Source organism: Oryza sativa, chromosome 2, assembly GCF_034140825.1.
Source record: "Oryza sativa Japonica Group chromosome 2, ASM3414082v1".
NCBI classification, from domain to species: Eukaryota; Viridiplantae; Streptophyta; class Magnoliopsida; order Poales; family Poaceae; genus Oryza; species Oryza sativa.
In genome coordinates, this window is record NC_089036.1 from 21,131,432 (window position 1) to 21,138,991 (window position 7,560).

Below are 7,560 nucleotides of genomic sequence, written 5' to 3' on the forward strand. Positions count from 1 at the left end.
ACTGAAGTATGGGATAAAATATACTATTAGGGGTGAAAATGAAAAACTACTAGGAATTAGATGCCACGTGCAGGTTCGCATGTGGGCCTTGAGGCGAGAATTGTGTGGTTGGCTGTCTCCAACTTGGAGATCATTATCCTCTCACTCTCTCGTTCTCTCTCCTAGGTTCCCAGCCGGCGTTGCTGCTCTCCCTCTCTGCAAGGCAGCGTGTGGCAGCCGGCTGGAGAGTAGCAGGGCTCGTTGGCCGGTGGGAGTAGAGTGGCTGCTCTTCTCTCCCTCCCAGATCTCCACCCCCTCGGCTCCGGCTCACTCGCCTCTGGCCGACGAGGAGGGCCACGGGCGGAGCGAAGCGAAGCGGCGGACGGGCGAGCGAGGCGGGTGGGCGGGGAGCAAACCAACGGCGACCTCTTTCCCTCCCGCATGCATCCCGTTGTCTCTCCGCTGCCCTCTTGCGTGGATCTGCCACCGGCGCCTGGATCCCATCCTCTCCGCCCTCCCCTCGCGCGGATCCGCCATTGGCGTTGACGGGAGGGGTGGATCCGGTGACCTCTTCTCCTCCCGCATGGATCCCGTCATCTCCCCGCTCCCTGCTCGCGCGGATCCGCCGCTAGCGACAACAGGAGGGGCGGACCCAGCAGCCTCTCCTACGGTGACTACAACGATTGGTGGACGTGGGCTGACCCAGTTCCCGGCATCTGCTGCGGCGGCGACAGCGAAGTTGCCGAGGATGGCATCACGTGCGACTTCCTGCTCAAGCTGCTCCGGGCGGGGAGCATGGTGGGTGCCGACGCGGCTCTGCTGCAGGAGCTGGAATCCAGGGCGGTGCATACCTCGCCTAGTCAGCTCTCGAGGCCGGGCTGCGGCCGACTGACTTCGAGGAGATCTCGCCCGCGCCGTGCTTGCCAACGACCGACGTCCTTGACTCGCCGTCAGTTCCAGCCATAACCGCCTAGGTACTTTATTTTTTTTAAGACAATACATCATGTTGTTCATGTGAAATCTTGGGATCATGTTGCATAGTAGTAATCCTGTTGCTTAGAATACAGTTCTTATCTCAGCTTGTGTTTTCAAATGTGAAGTTGCGGGGCACCAGTTCTGTGATCATAATCAATAATCATCACATATCTGTAACACAAACACATATCACCAGTTTTGTTTTGATTTGTGTTTTTGATGGGAACAGCATGGAAGCACACCAGATAAGCACATGGATTTTGTTGGGCTACTGTGTTGTAACACAAGTTTGCCAAACATTTATGTGGCATCAACATCTATCTTGGAAGTTGAAGCTGTAGATAAACATTATCAACAACAAAAGCAGGATGTATCTTCTCGAAAACAACGGTAAGAAGCAAATTATTATGTCTCTTTTGTAGCTCTACTACTTATGGAATATTGAGATGAATATAAATCTAGGCGGTACTTGTGACATTCGCCGCACAGCGGTACTGCCGCCATCTAGTTGTATTTTAATTACTTGCTACAGTGGTTTTTAGAGCATGATTAACATTATGGTGGAGCATGATTAAAAATTGCAATAATTAAACAATGGTTCAGCTGTCTGCACAGTTAATGCTTTTCTGCATAAAATTTTTGTTGCTGCAATTACCAGTACTTTTAAGTTTTCTTTCTTCTAGTTATATAAAGCCACCTAAAAAGAGATTTTCATATTTGGGTTTGCAACTCAGAGATTTTGTGGTCTCATAAGGAGTCGTGATAATAGCCACTGAACAACTAAAAAATATGCCTGTTGCTAACTTGCTTTGTGTTCTGCATCAACAGGAAAAAGATTTGGATACATATTGGTATGAGCAGACAGACCTCAATCCCTGCACTGCACAACTGCATTGCTCTTCGCAGGTGAAACGAATCTAGACATTACCACTATATGTTAATTAATTAGATGGTACTTTTAGTTCATTCATAAACTACCTTACAAGTCTTGATTAATGGAAGTGTTTATGTTAGTAATTATTCAAGCTCCTTGGGTAGAATCTAATGAAATTGAAATTGCATACAAGGTTGAGTTCATTGATAACCTGAAATCGACATTGATTGGAGGTGCCTTGACGTCCTAGAGGAAGAGCCTTACGATTTATATTTTCTTGTATTTTGGCCTGAGAAAAAAATCTGTACAATCATGTTAGTGGGAGTGCTAGCTAAAAATAGTGGAAAGAAAAGCGGGATAGAATCTGACTCGAGATAGAATATGACTCCTGAAAGCTGGAGTAGGAAACAGTGTGGGGGAACCAGCCTGACTCGACGAAAGAAAAGCGGGATATAATCTGACTCGGGGTAGAATCTGACTCCTGACGTGGGCTGGGCAAATTCCCTGACGTGGGTATATTCCTGTGTTCTATTTTGAACCTGATTTGTGCGTGAACCTGAACCTAGACTCCTGTGTTATTTTTTGTTTTTTATTTGTTCCTGGACTCCTGTGTTTTTGAACCTGATTTGTATGTGAACCTGAACCTGGACTTCTGTGTTTTTTTTGTTTTTGTATTTGTTCCTGAACTCATGTATTTTTGCATGGGCTTGTGGGCTTGTAGATGGACCTAGAATCTTTTTTTTTTGGATGAAGGAGTAGGGGCTTCTAGATGGACCTGAAATCCTGGAATCTGTTTTGGGCTTGTGGTGCATTAATCTAACCAGAATCGAACCAGAATCGGAAAGTAGCGCATCGGATGAAAATTAGCGCATAATGACGGACGAAAACGTGTGATTACAGAGATGTGACGACAGAAAAAATACTAATATTTATATTAGTTAAGATTAAGATATGTGGGCCATGTGCCCACTTCGATATTAAATTTATTTTTTTGGGGGAAGGCTCACCGCCACTGGGGCCCTCGCGCGTCGCCCAGGCATTGCACTGCTGCCTGGGCCTGGCGCACCCCAACCAAACCCAGTTCTAAGATTTGTTTAATCCATTGGTCTTGGGCCGTTTGCACTTCATCCCGTGTTACCTTGGATCATGATCGTTGGATGGGCTGCACATTCCAAGCTTAACAGTTCAGTTTTGGAAAAAGTCCAATTTGACTCCCTTAATTGTACGCCGAATCTAATTCATACCCCTTAACCAGAAAACCGGATAGAACGACTCCCCATTTGACTCCCTCGGCGGTTTTGCTGACGTGGCAGTGTTGACCTGGACTTCGTCCCACGTGGCGCTGACATGGTTTTAGAATTGAAAAAAAATAATCAGTGGGACCCATCTGTTATTCACACAAAATATATTGTGGGACCCACTAGCATGTGGGGCCCACATGTCATCCTTCTTCCCTTCTTCCTCTCTCTCCCTTCTCTCTTTTCTCTCCCCCCCTCCGGACGCACGCGGGGATCGATGGCGGCGGCAAGCGGGGCCGGAGTGGTGACGGCGGCGTACGTGCGGGGCTAGAGACAGATCGGTGGCGTACGGGAGGCGGGCGCTGGAGCGTCCACCACCCCCTCCAGCTCCACCTCGCCATATCCATGTTGTCATCGTCGTCCGCGTCCCCTTCCCCCCTTCCGCTGCGCTGCCTCTCCCTTCTCCCTTCTCGGACACTAGCGGCGCTTCGGCAAGCGATGGCGGAGGTAGAGGAGTAGCTTGAAGGCGTGGAGGACGCTCCCGAGCTCGGCGGCGGAGGGTGGGCGAGATCTTCGTAGCGCTGCCTCTCTCCTTTCCCTTCTCCACCACCGGTGATAGCCTCAGAAGGCGGCGGCGCTTCGGTTAGCGGCGATGCAGGTAGAGGAGTATCACAACGGCGCGGAGGGCGCCCACGAGCTCGGCGGCGTTGCGCTCCACCGACGCTGCCTCCCATGACCGCGCCATCTCCCCCAACGTCTCTACGCTCCTCCGCCTCGACTACTTTGCCGCCACTGCCGAGGCCAAGCTCCCCGTGCTCGTCTGGCGACGCCGTCGTGGGTGTGGTTCCAGCAACAACGCCGACTGGATCCCCCGCCTCCTGCCCGCCGCCGCCGCTTTGGTCCTCGCCCGCATGCCGCCGTCGCCTCCGCTGTGGTCCTCACCCACATGCCGTTGTCGCCGCCGCTCTGGTCCTTGCCCGCATGCCGCCGTCGCCACCGCTGTGGCCCTCGCCCGCATGCCGCCGTCGCCGTCGCCACTCTGACCAAGAGAGGGGGAGAGAAAGAGAGAGGGGGAGAGAGAAGGAAGGAGGAAAAGAGAGAGGATGACATGTGGACCCCACATGTCAGTTGGTCCCACATTATTTTTTGTGAATGACAGATGGGTCCCACTGATTTTTTTTCAATTCTAATGCCACGTCAGCAAAACCGCTCTCCAAAACCGCTGAGGGAGTCAAATTGCACTGGTTTCATTAGTTCGGGGATTTGTCCTATCCGGTTTTCTGGTTATGGGGTACGAATTAGATTCGGCGTACAATTAAGGGAGTCAAATTGGACTTTTTCCTTCAGTTTTCACTGTTATCTTGGAAAATCATTAACGGGCCGATGAACGGGCTACACAGTTAGGACTGTAGGAGCCCATTCAGTACACTGAGCTGCAGTAGCATGGGTATTTATGGATTTTCTTTTGCCATGTTCTCTCATTTTGGAAAAAAAAAAGTCCATTTTGCGTCGTCTAACCGGGTATAAAAGCTGCTCAAATATAAATGGCACTTCTAACATACCCATGGAGTATTGACTATCCTGATTTACTGTTTTAACTTTGAGTACCACTGATTTTTATATGATTAAAATGCGATGAGCAAAATGTTACTAGTACTCTCTTGTTATACGATGATACAATGCACTTCGATAATATGACATTTTATATTATTTATAATCTATTATCAAAACTAAGTGGCCAAAGTTTAAGGATTAATAGTATATAATGTTTAGATTATAAAATAGAGGCATTTAAAATATGATCTAGATTCCTCTGATCTATTAGTGTTTGTACACCATTCTATTCTTGGTCACTTATTTTTATTAGAGAAAAATAAGATTAGTTTTTTATTTTCAGAAAAAATAAGGTTTTTTACAGAGAAGAATAACGTGGATCGAGCAGAAATATAAGAGGTTATCACATTATAACAACAAATGAATTGTACATAATATATTATAGTATCAAAACCATGCTAGATACCACAATCGCTCCAAAGGTGTAGAAATTATCACATTAACCATTGAAGGAAGAAGGGTTTATTTTTTAACATCGTGATCTAGATTATGATGGTGTAAATTAATCGGTGTAGCTTTATAAGAAAGACAATTATGTTTTTATTATTAGAAGCACATGTCATATTTTCATTTATCCTTTATTCTAGCTCTGCTAAATTGTATGGGAAATGCGGATTGTCCTCAACAATTAGCATTTGATTTGTATGATATAAGATTCTGAAGTGGTTTAGTAACCGTCCCCAAAATAAGTACGGATGTTTTTCTTTGATTTCAAGCACCTTGATACTATGAGGATATATTATGTTTTTCTTTGATTTCAAGCACCTTGATACTAAACTACACCTTTTAAGTTTCAAAACATTCAGAAGGTGCTCAAGCTTCTAGTAGGGAGCAACCAAGTAATAATAACCTAAACCAGGACTAGTACCAATCACAACCAATATAGGCATGCTGAAGGTTTCTCACAATGTTGAAAATGTTCATAGTGTTAAGTACTAAAAATTAGGAAAGTTCCATGATGAATATATGCAAATTGTAAAATGTCATTACATGTGAGAATGATATGAACCTTGGTTTCCACATTAATGACACAAAACATGATATGCAAAAAAATGGACTTTACTTCTTGTACAGGGTAAAGTCCATTTTTTCCCTTAGACTTTGCTCAAAGTCCAATTTTCACCCTGACCTACAAAACCGAATGTTTTCCGCTCCCCAAGTTTCAAAATTAGGTTAAACCCCTGAAGCATATGTTGTTCTGGTTTTGTTTGAAGTGGTTGTGGTTTTCCTAGTTCAAACCCTTATCATGCACGTCTTGTTGATTCACATGTCACGATTAATTAGGCTCACAACCATAAAACTTAATTACTAAGTTGACTCTCATGCTAGCGAAAACCTTTTCATATAGACCTATAGATGGCCATAAGGCCTGAGGCCCGACGGCCCGGCCCATGGCGCGACATTTTGGCCCGGCCCAAACACGGCACGACCTGATGGGGTCAGGCCCGTGCCGGCCTATCCCGACTGCCTGGCCGTGCCTGCCCCCCCCCCCCCCCACTGGCACGACCGAGCTGGCACGGCACGATGGGCCGGCAGGCCAGGCTCGACACATAAAGAATATGGAGTAAAAATAGATATATTATATGCCACGGTCCAAAGAATAGGGAAGTAAAATAGACTTATTTCGGCTATATATATGTTAGCCCAAAGAGGAGGGAGAGAAACTAGACTTATTTTAGCTATATATATGTCACAGCCCAAAGAGGAGGGAGGGAAAATAGACTTATTTTTAAAAAGGCACGATGGGACACTCGTGCCTTCGAGCTGGCATGGCACGGCCCGACTGCTGGTGGGACGTGCCTGGGCCGAAGGTGCAGCCCATGGGATGGCACGGCACAACCTGGTGTGTTGGTCGGGCCGTGCCGGCCCGACAGATTTTAGCCCGAGCACGGCCGTGCCTGGGCCATGCTGGGCCAGGCCGCCTGTTTGGCCATCTATATATAGACCAAAACCACCATGGAATATGTTTTAAGGTGTTATGTTTGGTTTTCAAACCTGGGGGTTGAATAATAACCACTTTTCCAGTTTAGGGTGAAATTAATTGAACTTCAAGAATAGTTCAATGGCCAAAATTGGACATTACCTTTTTTTTAGAGTACAAACATTCAGATGGTGTTCAAGCTCCTAATATAGACCAGCTAAATTAGGATACCCCTAAAATCGGGGCTGTTGCCAATCATCACACCTTGAGTGACGCTAAAGTTTTGCTTAAAAAGTGCTAATTATATTGTTGTAATATACAATTCTTTTTATTTAGAATATTATCATTAAAGTTCTCAATCAACTAGTGTATTGTTCCTTTGGCTTAGTTTTAATAAGAAATTAACATGTGTTTGCATTTTCAGAAAAAGGAAATAATAAGTGAGTGTTGCTAAAGTGCTTCTTGCATCCAATGAGAAATCTACTATAGAAGATGGTTAATGTGGTACACCCAATGAGCATTCTTCCTGAGAAAACAATGCATTTGGCACATCCGGTGAACTATGTGCTGAGGAAGAAGTATTTGACACATCTGGTGAGCAACATTCAGAACAAAAAAATGACACATTTGATGGATGACTTCTAGGGAAAACAAGGTAGTTGACAAACTTAATGGTAAACTTGTTGGACATAAACATGGAATATCCAAAAGACTGAATTGTGTTTAGGGCCACTTTTTTACCAAAGTTTCACTTCGGAAGTGCTTCCAATCTACTTACTTATGATTGTTGGTAGTTGTATTTGTTCATCGCCATTCCGCATTAATGTAAATATTACAATGTAATTGTGCCAATACGAGTATTGTTATGTATTGGTTAATCTTACCAGCCACCTTTATGGTAAATTAATCGAGATAATAGAACTTGGTTTCCTCGTGTCACAAATATTGTATTAGCAAAG

The 7,560-nt window shown here is 45.4% G+C and overlaps 1 pseudogene across 1 annotated transcript; it reads left to right on the plus strand.

Annotated features, from left to right (window-relative positions):
• The first annotated feature begins 163 nt into the window (after window positions 1–163).
• LOC4329620 (uncharacterized) lies at window positions 164–7,544 on the plus strand (annotated as a pseudogene). The gene is made up of 4 exons (XR_003240382.2): window positions 164–953; window positions 1,184–1,344; window positions 1,783–1,860; window positions 7,026–7,544. The product of XR_003240382.2 is annotated as an uncharacterized protein (transcript).
• The last annotated feature ends 16 nt before the right edge of the window (window positions 7,545–7,560 follow it).